Raw genomic sequence first — 14,307 nt, forward strand, 5'->3', positions numbered from 1 at the left:
AATCCCTCCATTTATTTTGTGGAAATATAAGACACACGCAGACAAGTAGAGCCTATCTGCGTGGGCAGAGTTTATAAAAACAACATCAGCTTGGTACTGTAGTAACAAACTGTTTTAAAAACCTAGATAAAAAAGTGTAAAGCTGACTTTTGGTGAACTTAGGAAAAAAAAACATGTTTAGATCCTATCCTATATGCCCAGACCACCCATCTGACATGAATGTACAAGTGATGTACAGTGATGATGAAGTTCTGCTGAGGTGGGTAACATGGTGGAAACTCCAATACTCCAGTCTCTGGGCTTCTTTGGTTCTGCTGTTATTTCATGGGAGCAACAGTTGGGGTCTGTTCTGCAACCGAGTCACCAGCTGAAAACTTTCAATCTGAGCTCTTCACTAAGGGAAACACAGTTTTTGAAAGAGCCTCAGTGTGTCTTGTCTGGAAGTGTCTGATATTATCTGTGCCATGTGTTGAATGGCTCTCAGCCTGCAGGCAGAAAGGCTCTTCCTCAGGCAGCCACAGAAGGAAATATGTTGGAGAGATGGGTTTGGTGTGGGAGTGGGTTGGTCCAAGAGAGAAATTCTCTCTTAGGAAGTGGTCTACAGCATGCGAAAGCTGGAGAACCACCGATGTAGCACATTCCAGGGGCAAAACAAATAAATGCAGAGGCAGATGTGTCTATGGCAGCTACAGTTTTGCATGTGGGCTACTCTTAAACGTGCACCAACCCTTAGCGCTGGGCCACTACCCAACGGCTTTCTCCTTATCAGTAAGTGTGGCGAGCTGGCTTTTTTTCTTTTTTTTTTTTTTTTTTTTTTCACTCCTAAGACTACTAGCCGGTGACCTGCAGTTCAGTCCCAGCGGGAATGCGTCCCGGGAATAACGTGAGTGGACCTGAGGCTGCTTAGACGTTAAGATCTGGACCAGCACCTGTGCAGAGTGATCACAGTATCAGGTCGGGATGCCCCTGTGCCAACCCACAGGTGTGCGACCCTGCCGCGCAGGAGAAGCCTGGGGTCCGGGGGAAAACACGTGAATGAAGGGTCCCTCTGTGCCTGGTCTCAGCAGGGTGGGCATATTGCTGCCACAGTCCGTGGGTGTGGGTTCGTGTGTCTGTGCGCGCACTCCGCTACTTTTCACCGAGCTGATGTTTCTTGCTGGCCGGGGCTGTGACCTGCGCCGGCAGCGGCGGCGGTGGGTGTGTGCCTGAGCTGGCTGACAGACAGACACACGGACACACGCACAAGCACCAAGCAGCCCATTTGCTGGAGGGGTGTGCATGTGCGTGCGAGGGAGTGGAAAGGGGTGGCGGGGATGGAGGAAGGGAAGCCAGGGGAAAGTCTGACACTCGGCGCAGAAAGAGCGAGACCCTCCGCCGCCGCCGGGGAGGAGCCCGCCTGGTTCGCAACGCCTCCCAAAACCAGGCCACCGGCCCCGGCCCCGCACCGACCTCACCCCGCACCTCGCCGCCTCTTCGGCTCCCTGGCAGGTACCAGTCAGCCCCCGCGGGACCCCCGCGGCTTTCTCCCGCTCGAATGGAGCACTTTTCCGCCACCGCGGAGAAGGGGATGGGAGGGAGTGGGTTATGGAAAAGAGCACGGGGTGCCCCCCTCCGCCTGCCTGTCCCACACCCTCCGGTCGCCTCCGCCCCGACAGCCGCCGGGGTGGCCGCGGAGCGGGTGTGGGCGCCCGGCACCTGGCGCAGGTCCCCGGGCCACCTGCCTTGCTGTCATCGGGAAGGTGCCGGCTCGGGAAAGTCCCTCGGCTGCTGCCCTGGGAGAGCAGCAGAGGTGGGTTTGGGGTGGGGGACTGGGGTGTCGGGGGTGAGGAGGCGGCAGTTTTGGGGAGCGGGCGTGAAAGGCTGGGGAGTGGGGAGCGGTGCGGGCGGAGGGAGCAGGGTTTCTTTCCCTCAGCCCTGGCACCTCCGCTTCTGCTTCGCCTGGGTGTCTCAGGGAGATGGGGAGGGCAGCACAGGCACGATCAGCCCATGTTCAACAGCGAAACTGTTGCGTGCCGGAGCGGCAGCAAAATTCCTTCCTTTCCATGCAGCCCTCCAGCATCACCCTGGGCTGAACGCGCCCATCACCAGGAGCTGCAGAGCACCTGGCTGGCCTGGGGTGCTCACTGAAATGAGTGAGCAACGTGAGAAATGTCTTCTCACACTGACAACCTCTACTTTGCTCTGTGCAATAACAGAAAGGGTGGTAAAGCTCCTTGTTTTGCAGTGAATATTACAAAAAGAAAGTTGTTGCTTCTAGAAAGGAAGCATTCCTGAGTGCGCTAGGTAATTGGTGGCTGTGTACTGAAGAAGCACAAAGCAGCCACCTATGTCTCTTTAAAAAAAAAGCTTCACTTTGATTTGAAATGGGAAAAACTTGTCCAACAACAATAGAGATCAATGGGGCAGCAGCCTGACCATAAGCAGAGAGCACTTTGCTGAGAAAGCAGCAGCCAAATGCTGCATCTGTGGCTCTGACAGACGCCATGAAGATGCAGACAAGAACTTTTGCAAGAATTTTAGCATGTTACTTTTTATTTTCTACTGCTTACTTGCAAATCTAGGGAACAGGTAAAGAGACTTGATTTCACTGTTTATGATTAGGAGGTGATTAATACTATATGGCACAACATTTTAATACTGTTTTTCAAATGCTCATTAGTATAGTTGATGTGATTTTCATCTTTACCTTTCAATTAGTTTGTTTAGTTTATTATGGACCTGATCCAGAAAAGCACTACTCATCATCATCTGCAAGGTATGTAAGGGCCAAGGTCTTTCCTAAATCTGTGAAAGCTGAGTGTCTAAATAGCTTTCTAAATAGGAATTTGGGTATTTTAATCCGTAATTATAATCCTGCTGTCAAACGGAGGTACTCAAACTCTGCAGGTGTCACACTTCTTTTTCTTAAAGCTTCCAAGGCAAGTTCTGCTCTGAGATGCTTCATAATAGAAGTATTTCAGCCTTGATCGAGCTGAGCAGCCTGGCTTCACTTTTATTTGAACTTTATTTTGGCTTGGACATCCAGACTAGCCTGAGATCCAGAGACTAAATTTACTTTCCCTCTTCTTACCACTGGATCAATCCAAGAGGAATTCTCAGGGTACAGGGAACAGGGAAGACTCCTTGTTAGGTGCAGCGCTGAAACATAGAGAGATGAGCTCCAAACCAGGCAGGAGCATTAAGAGCCAAAGTCTCCCAAAGCCAGTATGTGGGCTCTGCCCATGGAGTGCTTTAACCAGAAATGGAAATAGCAGCTTCACCAGTATCCTCTGCTGGGTCTTGAAATATAAGAACGACTGCAATTACAAGAGCTGGTATAAGATGCTTTCAGGATGATAATCTCAGGAAGAGAGAACTGCCTGCAGACAGTGCTGAGTAAAGTGACTAAATCTCAGGAAGATAAAATTTTGAGTGGTATTCCTGCCCTCAGCTTTGGTTTGGTGGGTAGCTGCTCTCAGATTCCCTTGAAGAGTGATACCTCTTTCAGACCCAACTCCCAAGTACCAGCCTCTGCCTGCTTCTCTCCAACTGTAGGTTGTGCCATCAGCCAGCCTTCCAAAATGCTGTAATACCTCTGATCTCGCTCTGCTTCTCAATAGCTTTGCTTTTATTTTATTTTTTTTTTCTGAGAGGTGGCATTTTCACTGTAGATATCACTATGTTCATTATGCAAAATATACTGCATCCCTGAAATTCTGTTGGGATTTTGCAATTGAATTAAATGAAACAAGGCCCTAGGAAAAAAAAAAGTTCTAATTAAGATGGAATATTAAATGGGAATAGATGATGTTCATTGGGAAAGAGTCCTTTAAAGTGTTTGAGGATACTACATTGTTATTACTTAGGGATTAAATAATGATAATTTAGCAAATCAACACTGTAAACACAAAGGTATTAAAAAGTGAAGCCAAAGAATGAAACACTCCCAACCAAACCTGTCCCTAGTTTGGTCCTAGCAAAAGGGATATATTCAGCATCTCTTTGCACTTTTCTATCACAGAGCAAGTGAAGGTGCAAATGTCCCACATAGTCAGGATCTTTGCGCTTTGATTTGCAGGTCATAATCAAAGTCACTCTGTGAGCATGCTGTCAGCTTAGTATGGTCAAAATAATGGTGTATTTCTGTATTCTGTTTGAATCTCTGTTTTGCTTTTTTCTCTTGTTCTTGTTTTTGCTTTTTTTTTTTTTTCTCCTGTTAAAACACAGAAGTTGTAATCTCAGGTGTCTCTTCACTGTAATGTAGACATACTAGTTACCTGCAGCTCCAGAGAGGCTGATTCATCAGCTGGGAATCAGCTGAATTCCCAGCACATGCCAGCATTTCTTTGGCTAAACCCCTGGTGCTGGAATTGGCCACTGAGCCACCTCTATACTCTTTGAGGTTTCCTACATGAGGGAATCCTTCAATGCTGGTTAAACAGACTTTCCCACCGCGCTCTCCTGGCAAGGCCGCCTGCGGGATAGTCAGAGCTATATTTGGCCCATTGTCTTTTTAACCCATGGAAAATGCTTAAGGTGCATGCTAAGTGTTGTTAAATCAAATAGACACAGCGAACGTGCCATGTGTTTGTTTTCCCTGCTTTCTGGATTTTCTCCAGCTACAAACAAGCAACGGAGAAACTCGTAGTAAAACTATGCCCATGAGACGTGAAGCGTGGTGGCTGTATTTAAACTGTGCGTGAAACTAATTTTTCACTCCACGAGTGTGCTATTTTTATCTTTTTTATGATGCTGCACCTCAGTCATACTTCTAACACAATCTCCCCCCTGCCCCAACATTTCTGTCTGGGTTTTATGTATTTTATAAACTTAGCAATGGCAATGAGTCAGTGTTTAAACTATCTCTGTATAAATCTTTAGTCCTTTTATCTTCTCCTTTCTACCCTTGTGTATTCAGAAAGGCCTCTCTCTGGTATTGTTATTTTTCACATCCTAGAGTCATGCTGTGTGACATCCATGTGTTGTCTGACAGTAGGTGATTAAAAAAAAAAAAAAGCCAACCCCCTCCCCCCGCTTCTATTCTACTCACCCCAGCTGAGATGGATCCAACGTCACATGGAGGGGATCCAGGATGAGTCAGGGAGCAGTGGTGTGGTCCAAAATTCCAGTTTGTGTTACAGCTGGGAGGCAGCATTTAGCATCATGTGGATTTATTTTCTTTTAACGGGAACTCCAAAATAATTTATGGAAGTCATATAGCCTAATGGGCAGAAAAGATAACAGCAAGCCAAGAAGAACCTGGATTCCCATCTGGGTTGAATCATTGGCTCAATTTGACTATCAGGGTGATGGGTGTGGTATTTAAGCCTAGAACATTATACTGGGCTTTAACTAAATCATTGCACTTCCCTGCAACATAATTGGAAAACGTGATGAAGGTTCAGAGCTCTGGTGGTACCTAACAGTTTACCTAATAGTCAGCTTCACTGGTCAGACTAAGCGCAGTACTTCAGAGGCATTTATCTGCAACCTTAATTTACAGGACAAATCCTAAAGGGTTTGGGATACGTATGGCTAATAACAAATTCATGCTCTAGAGCTTATATGTATGTGGAAACCTGTAACTCATGAGGACCTTCTGCATGAGTTTCACACTGTACATCTCACTCAGCTTTCAGTAACATGTATCCTTTTTGTACATCTTTGCATATTTTTCTTCCTGTGTTATTATAAACAGAAAGAAGAGTCGTGTGAGCTTTTTCTTTTAATGTGGTCAGTTTAAAAGCAAAACAGATATCCATAATTAAACTGTTTCCAGTCTAGTTGGTCAGTGAATCAGGAGACTTGCAGGAAGCAGATGTTACGCAGAAAAAGAGAGGCTAAAATGTTCTGTAACATCTGAGCATATTCAATGATATGCTGAGTTTGTGTTGTTACTGTTTTCTTATTTATTTTTTTTTTCCGAGGGGATGGGGAGGAGAGAAGTTACCAATTTTCCTGGAATGTCCCTTCCAAAAATCCTGGAGTCACTGCAGCCCTGAGTCTGATCTCATCTTGCGTCAGCATAACTCAGGACTAAATGCACTGGAAACAGAAAGCCTAGGATTAACTGAAAACTATACAAAACTAAGGCTGTCATGAAATGAAGGACTTGAGCTTGTTCTCAGTCTGTCTGAGTACTTAGGGACTTCAAGGGACTTATACACGTTTGGAGACAGACTGCTGTGTAAAATGTTCTCTTGAAAGAAGTACTTTCCTAAAGTCTGAACCTAGAATCAGATCAAGTCTTTTAAAGGTTAAGTGCAGTTCTGAGGGCTGATGTGGCCAAATATTCCAGTTTAATCTTGGCTAGGATTTTAACATTTTGAACAGCTAGATCTAATGGTATGTGCCTACCTAGCCTGTTATATTCCCCTGGAATTTATCAATGACACACTCCATATAATTGTGGTTACTTTTTGTCCGTCTAAAATCCTTTTTTGGTTTTGCAAGGGAGAGACTGCAAAGAGAGAGTATGTAAAAAATTCTTTCTCAACCAAAAGCAAAAAGTTGATATTTTTTTTCCTCCCACAAGGAAGAATTAAAACAATGTCTGCTGCTCTCATGCTTAATGTCAGAATCTCTGCTAAAAAATAGTAACAATGTATATGATGAATTTTTCATGTGGAACTTATTCCTTGTAATTTTATAATGCACATATGTGAGGTTTTATGAAGACTTATACTAAAAGGCTTTAGAACAGTGTAATAAAGGGAAACTCTTCATAACATCCTTTGGTATCAAAAGAGCTAAACTGCTATACTTTGAGAGAGGGAAATAAAATTAAGGGCAATTACAAGTAGTGAGACTGTTGCAAATGCAGTTCCTTTTCTCCAGGGTTTACTGAAAGAATCAGCCTTGACTGTAAGGTTCTCCACACTATTTTTCTGACTTTCTAAATGATCTGTACTTTGCAAGATGTAACATTCCTATATTTGTTCTCTGAGTTCTGAAAGACATGCTCCACCTGCATATAAAATACCAATCATTTGCTTAATTTCATGACTTATTTTCATTTTAGCAGGTCCCTCAAAACCTTTACTAAGGACATTAATAAAATTTCAAATCTACTAACAGGATGATCGCATATTACATCACCTCTGAAATCAGAGGAAACATAGGAACATCACACTCAGTTTATGTCTGTCTTCCGTATTTCTTAAAATCTTGTTTTTAGTAAGAAGGATGCATAAGATATAGATAGTCATGATTTATCACTTATTTTTGTGTAGTCATTAGTTACAAGCAGTGGACCCTCTCTCATTCTGACAAGTTCTTATTATTTTATGAGCTATATTGCAACAACATCTGGCGGTCTCAGTCAGAAGTGAAGGTCCTCTTCTGTTTAGCACTGGTGATGTATCCAACCAAACACAAAACCAAAGCCCACTTTCAACCATACTGTAGGGCAAGAGCTGGCAAGCCCAGAAGACTAAGAGATGTGGGTTCCTCAAGAAGACAAAACCAATTTTATTTCATAGAATAAACAGAGGTGTCAGCCTGTTTTTCTGTTGCTGAATTATATAAGTGTCAGGGCGAAGTTGAATTTGTAATGGCATTATAAGATCCCCTATTTTGAAAGACAAATAGCAAATTTGGCCAAATACCTCAATAAATTAATTATTTTGAATTAACCTGACTTTTGGTCTCTATGAGCTCCTTAGTTTAGCAGATTAATTTCTGAACAGCACAGCTTCAAAGAATCCCCTTTATTCTGGTGACATATATTATAAGGAAGCTGGAGGATTTTCTAGAGGCATAAAGTCTGCACATGTGAACAAATCTGGAATTCTTGGATCCATTGAGCCATGTAATACTTTGAGTCTGAAACTAAGCCTTTGTCTTTCAACTGGAGCAGAACTCTTGTCTTCAAAAGAAAGAATAGAAATCTGCTAGAAATACTATGCAGAAATACAGACTTACCAAGAAGGAAAAAAACATAATTCAGTTTTTTTTCATCTAGGGAGCAGACATACCATTTGTCACCAGATCTTCATGTATCTTAGCACATCAGTAGTGAAGAGAGTTGATGTCATCCAGTTTGCTAAGAGCAAAATATTGTAAATCATTCATTTGTAGAAAAAAGTCAATTTGAAGAAACAGAAATCCAAGCATAAAGGGTGAGCTAATAAAAGCAGATATCTTTATTACCTCTATCTTCTTTCTAAAGCTGAAATGTAGTATTATTTTTTTGTAATGAGTTTTTTTTTTTTTTTTTTTTGTCAATGGATCTTTAAGCTTACATGTCTTCATTTCAGAGTTATAAGTTAATAAAGTATACTTTCTGCATGTGATGCTGCAAAAGTAGTCCTGGGTGAGTGCCTTCATAATGATCATTTTAATGACAGGAAAACCATCCACAGATGAGTGAGTTTTAATATAGCACAAGCCACTCTACCTGTCCCATGACGTACCCTGAAGCTGAGGGGCAAACTTCTGCTACAGCTTGTAGATAAAACTGCTGTACTGAGGAAGTGGACGGTGTCCATGGGAATGATGGTAGTACACAACAGTTATTATATTAAAAAAAATCAAGTTATAACAAGCTGTGTCTTCAGCTGATGTAAATTAGAGACATGTAACTGGAATTAGTGGAATGGTTTGTAATAGCTAAGGGCAGTACTATGTCTTTAGAAGAAATGAGCAGCTTTAAAAGCCGAAAGACGAAAGCAGAAATTTAAATTAGTGGTATACACTGAAATAATTTGGGGATAAGAGTTGTAAAGAGAAGCTAGAGACTGAAGTACTAGGCAAGTGCTATCGCTTCTTGTGCACTAACTGGGTGATTGTGGTGGAATCTCCAAAAGCCATGTAAACCAGCTTGCAGAAAGTTAGGAGGAACACTCTACAGCTTAGGCCCTGAGCTTCAGATTTAAGCTCCTAAATTCATTTGGGATCCTCAGCCACGAGCTCTCCCAGCAGATAGGTATCTATGTAGGGTCAGTCTTTTCCTTGTGTCAAAACAAAATATAAAATAAAATAGATTTTAAAATATCTCTAGCATATATTTCAGCGATTCAGGTGCCTGCTCTCGCCTGAGATGACCTGGAAGTGCGCTTCTTCAAGCGCGTATCTGAGCAGTGGTGCTGCTGGTGCTTGGCAGCATGGCTCTCTCACACCATGGTTCTGCTTTGTTGCATGTCCTCTGTTATCAAAGGCTCAACAGAAAGGGGATGTGGCTTGGCATGGTTAGAGCATCATCTTTCAGGGATAAAATTTCTCTTACTGGACCTGCTCTAATTAATTATTTGGTATCAGTGTTGATATTTCCTATTGGATACTGAACTAAACTACTGAAATAATCATTAGAAGTCCAATTCTACCTGTTCCTGAAGGAGTGTGCTAACCTTGGGGCTGCTGGATAAAAGATGTCAGGAGAGGTAAATCTTCTGGTTTCAGTCTGTGGGAGAGCTGGGCACACTTGGAGCCCACTCTGGCTTTGCAAGTAAGGTGGGCCGAGCAATGCCTGGTTTTGAACACCAGAGGCACTGAACAGCTTGGAATAATCACAGCTTTGTTGCATGCACACCCAATAGCCCAGGTGCCATGGTGGGTGAGTTGTCAAGCAGGTCTGGCTACATGCAAAGCCTGGTAACAGCAGAAGACAAGTTTTATCCTGGTCTCTAACACTGAACCTGGCTGAGTGAAAAGCTAGTTAAGATGATATATCTCTGTTATTAATCTAATCTTTTGGCTAAAACAATTTTAATAGATAAGGATGCCTTACATAACTACTGCCTGAATCATTGTGATCTGTAGATCTGGTGTCTTATACAATATATAATGTCAGAACTGAGATTTTCTCAGACCTGATGAAATCCAAGGTGTTTATTTTAAGACTCAATCTATTATTTTGTAAATTGAACTGAGAATTTTAAAGGCTTCATGGAAAAGGTGACTGGATGTAATGTTTGGAGTGTCAGTCCCACCAAACTGATGCTTCAGGAAAAAGTGAGAGAACCGATGCTTCTAAGAGAGTTACTAACATTGTCCAGGCTTAAGGGTCTTTTAGGTTCTCTTTCTAGATGAAAAGGTGTGTTTACCTCCACTGCTCTGTGCTGTCTATCTTTTTAAGACAAGTGTCCTAGGTAATACCGTTTGCAGTGTAGAGATCTGTTCTGGAGTAATAAGTCAGTGGTTATAGTCTTCCAGTGACATATAAGCACACATATATTATCTTATAAAGCTGCCTCAGCTTGAAAAAAGTAAAACATGAATCTATTGTAAAGAAATATATTTCCAATATGACACCAAGGCAACATGTACAGCTTTCAGTGAAATTAAGGGAGTTTTTACATAGGAAGATTTTCCACCTTCAGATAAAATCATTATAGACTGCTTATGCTGAAGATTGATTAAACTCCCAAAATAAAATATATATGAGGGGAGAAATGGTAGACTGATACTTTTATGGTATCCCTCTGAATATTTTTGTGTGTCTTTTTCTTTTTTTTTTTTTTCTGAAGAGATTTATATTTTTAAATACAGATCAATTATTATGCTGTGCTCACGAGCCTGAAGCTCCTGTGCCTTTGCTACAGCTCATTGCTTTCCTAAATGGCAATACAAGCACCGTTATGAAACTCATGACACATACATTGATCTCCTTGATGGCTAAAATCAAGTGCTGGGCACTTGGTATATAAATGAATTATTGCACTTTGGCTCTTACTGAGACAGAAGGACTGGATTTTTTTCCTCGATTTGTTGCTAGTGTACATTGATGTGTAAGGCTGAAGAACGAATACTTAGGGGCAACACTGTTGAAAGCTCGAGTGTCAATTTCTGTGCCTTTTCACAGCCTGACAGAAAAGCAGGAGGTACATGCCGGGGGCGGGGGGGGGGGGACGACACACACCAAAACCGGATGACATTGTACTATTAAATTTAACACCCAAGGTGCAATTCTGCTTGGTTTGTCCCTGGCTTTTTCCATTGCGCTGGGTCTGTGCTGGCGACCAGCCTGCCCTGTGGCACAAGGGCTCACTCTGTCCCAGCTGGAATTGCCATCTTCACCTCTTTGTTGAAGTTCTCCAGGTGGTTTCATGGCACAAAATAAGCTGTTCCCACCTCCAAACTCTTCTCCCTTCTGAAATTTCATCACCTTCCTGCAGCTTAACTCTCGTACTTCAGTGAAAACTCCAGGCACAGTTATCCTGTATCCTGTCAATTCCCAGAAACGGTCCTGACATGATGAGAAAACCTTCACTCTCTGGGGGTACTCTACTCAGTAGCGATTTTGCATGTGGGGTGCTAATCTCTTAATGGGAGAGAACTCAGGCAGATTTCAGGCCTTGTGTCAGCTTTTCAAGGCGGTGGTAAAAACTCCTTTGTTTGTGATAGCGTTTGTGCCACCAGTACCACAGGCACAGCGGTTCTGTAGTTGGTCAGTGCTGAAATATGGATAGTAATTTTCTTAGTAAAGACGGGTTTTATTTCTATTTTTATTCTAGGATATCACCCTGTTCTAAGGATAATGAAATATACCTTAATCAATGGTATTTTTAAAAAGTACTTTCCAACCTTTCTATCCTTCCTTCCTTCCTTTCCCTGCAAACAAGGTAAATGCCACTGGAGTGATGTGAGAAGAGCATTTTGGAATGTATTTGGATTCATTGTGTTTTGTTTTCCGTCCAGGAATTCACATGACACAACGGAAAGTGGGATCTGACACCTTCAAGATAAACTATTAATTTATCTTCTCTATAAAGCACTACACTCATCTTTATAAGTTAAATTGTATGTAAGAACAGAATAACAGGGACACAGTGACTTTGAATATAAGTAGCATTATTATCTTTAGTGCAAGTAGCAGCAGAGATTACCATGGTCTGTTGTGATGACCCTCAAGGGGAATCTCACAAGGCCTTGCAGTAGGCACTGTAATATCCCTACTGTCTATTTGCTTTCATTCTTTTCTCAAGAAAATAACATTTCGATTCTTGGAAGGCATGAGTGTTTTTAAATTGTGCTATCTCCTTTCATTCTTCTTTGAGCCACATGGGAGAAGAGGTGTGAGCACAAGCGGTTAGAAAAGTTGAAAAGGCACTGGTGGAGGGTAGAGAAATTAATGACTGACACTGTGAAGCCAAAGATTGTTCTCTAGAGCCACCAAGGGTCTGCGAGTGTGACATTCAGATGGATCCAGCATCCTCTGTGTCTCCAGTGTTTTACCTTAGAAGGTCAGTAGTTTTTTTCCAACTAGCTTTATTATATCCTACTAATAAAGGATCTAGTCTGAGCTACAAGTATATTGTGTTACAGAAAGCTTCCTAGGCTTAGCCTGTGCGTGCCTCCACTCAGAAAGAAAACCCAGTCACACTGCAGAGGCAGCAGCATTTGCTCAGAGCTCTTTTTGGACATGCTCAAGTTGAAGATGTGACTTCAGTCCCATGGGTGTCTTTTCTTGTGTAGCTGTCATTTCCACCTCCTGCTTTTCTGTTAGGCTGGGAGAAAGTCCCAAAATAGGCATTTGAGTTTTTGGCAGCGTTTGCTGCCTAAGTACTTTATTCTGCATTCCCTGCAGAGATATGGTGGTGCGTGGGATTCTCTATTTTGTGTAAAACCTAGAAGTAGCATGTTCCTCTTGTGGTTCACAAGATGTAGGCTAGAAACCCTGAGACAGAACAAATATGTTTCCTTTTTCTGAATCTGGGTGATTGGGCAAAAGTTTTGCATTTTGATGTAAGAGTTTTATCTGTTAGGTTTCAGAAGATGGGCAAGGCAATTCAACAGAAAGGATGTTGCAGAATCGTGTTTTCTTGATGTCCCCAGAAATTGAATCCTATTCGGACAATAAGTGCTAGTCCATAAAAAAGTTATTGGATAACTGTTTAAGGTTTCTGTTTAATACAGGAGTCGATCAAAAGTCCCTCTAATAATCTGAAGTCTAGAAAACACTTTACAATTATTTAAAAGTCTTTCTTGAAAGATATATGGTACTTTACCTGTTTGTTTCTCACAAGCTGTCCGTACTCCATGCTTATAATTTATTAAAATAAAACATGGATAGACTTTGATGTTAACTAGAAGTTGATATAGGATTGTTTTGATTAGTTAGAGATCAAGTCTGCTGTCCTAGAAGGGCAGAACTGCACTTGTGCAGTACCACAAACAGTGTTTTATCTTGTCATTTGTTTGAATAGTGTGAGACTATCACCTCTCTCCCTACAGAAACTTGCTTTTCTGTTTCACCATACTGAGATAATTTCCAGAAAATATCAACACAGATGAAATTAACTGAGCTTATTTTATAAATTGACCCTTATTGTGACCCAGGTGCAAGTCCCAGGGAAGTCAGAGGACACGCTTAGCATTCAGCAGTTCTCCCCAAGATTATTCTAAGAAGCACATATCGCCCGATAGTGAAGTCTGCTCTGGTCTGATAAGGTTTGTCTACATGCGGAAGTCAGCATGCTGTTAAACTAGAATAACAGTGTACAGCATGGTACCTTCTTCACACTAACTCTCTGCGTGATCAGTCACAGGGTATATGTCATAAGTCTGCTTTTGAAGTGAAGAAAGATGCTTTCTAATTAAAAGTCCTCTGATATACACTTCTGTGTGATGTGATTGCAGAGCAGTAAGCATGCTGCTAATTCACATCTTACTGTATCTCATGTTGACAAGCCCTAAGTATTTCAATTTCAAGGTCTTGATCCATTATTTCAATAAGTGTATCAGACAATATCAGTGCACTGTACTGTGACAGAGATTGCTCAGATGCTACATACCAGAGTAGGTCTATGTGCTCATTGAAGTGAATATAGTATTTTCATTGATTTTAGTGAAAGATCCAACTAAAGAAAGTGAAAGATCCTCCTAAAAATCCAACCTGGAATTTTGGCCTCTGTGCTATTACTGGTAAGTTAACATCTAAGAAAAGCTTAGAGAAGAGCAGTAAATATGAGAAGAAAGGCTTTGAGTCAGGTTTGATTTATGAGGAGAAATTGAAGGATTTGAGTGTGCATAACTTATTTGAGTTTGACGAAGAAGACAACATGACTGTAAATATTTCAAAAGTTTAATTCTAAAATCAGCAGAGGGTTTGCCTAATGTTAAGGACATTCCAAAGGTTAGAACAGGAGCTCAGGAGACCTGGGGTTAATTCCATGACATATGTCCTTAGGCAAGTCATTTCTGCTTAGATCTTAGCAAATTCCTAAAGGCATCCAACTGCCATTTCTTTGTCTATATCATTGAGTGTTAGTCAGCTGAGGCTGAAAACCACTTAATTTAGACAATTAACTTGCTAAATACCTTTGCAGATCTGGATCTTGGCCTCTACCTGCCTCAGCTACATATGTCTGTAAATGGGTAAAAACTACC

The 14,307-nt window shown here is 41.8% G+C and overlaps 1 protein-coding gene across 7 annotated transcripts in view; it reads left to right on the top strand.

Annotated features, from left to right (window-relative positions):
- The first annotated feature begins 747 nt into the window (after nt 1-747).
- SEMA3D (semaphorin 3D) overlaps nt 748-14,307 on the top strand; it is a 146,205-nt gene continuing 132,645 nt past the window's right edge. The window contains exons 1-2 of one of the 7 annotated variants that reach the window (XM_086745620.1): nt 1,188-1,488; nt 13,258-13,368. The gene's annotated coding sequence lies outside the window, so the exon portion shown is untranslated. Of the gene's footprint in view, nt 769-863; nt 884-1,187; nt 1,489-1,620; nt 1,790-13,257; nt 13,369-14,307 lie in introns of those variants that run through there. The other 6 variants (XM_086745612.1, XM_086745602.1, XM_086745586.1 and 3 more) reach the window with 6 other exon arrangements.

This window comes from Chlamydotis macqueenii, chromosome 1, assembly GCF_036417535.1.
Source record: "Chlamydotis macqueenii isolate bChlMac1 chromosome 1, bChlMac1.mat, whole genome shotgun sequence".
Lineage (NCBI taxonomy): Eukaryota > Metazoa > Chordata > Aves > Otidiformes > Otididae > Chlamydotis > Chlamydotis macqueenii.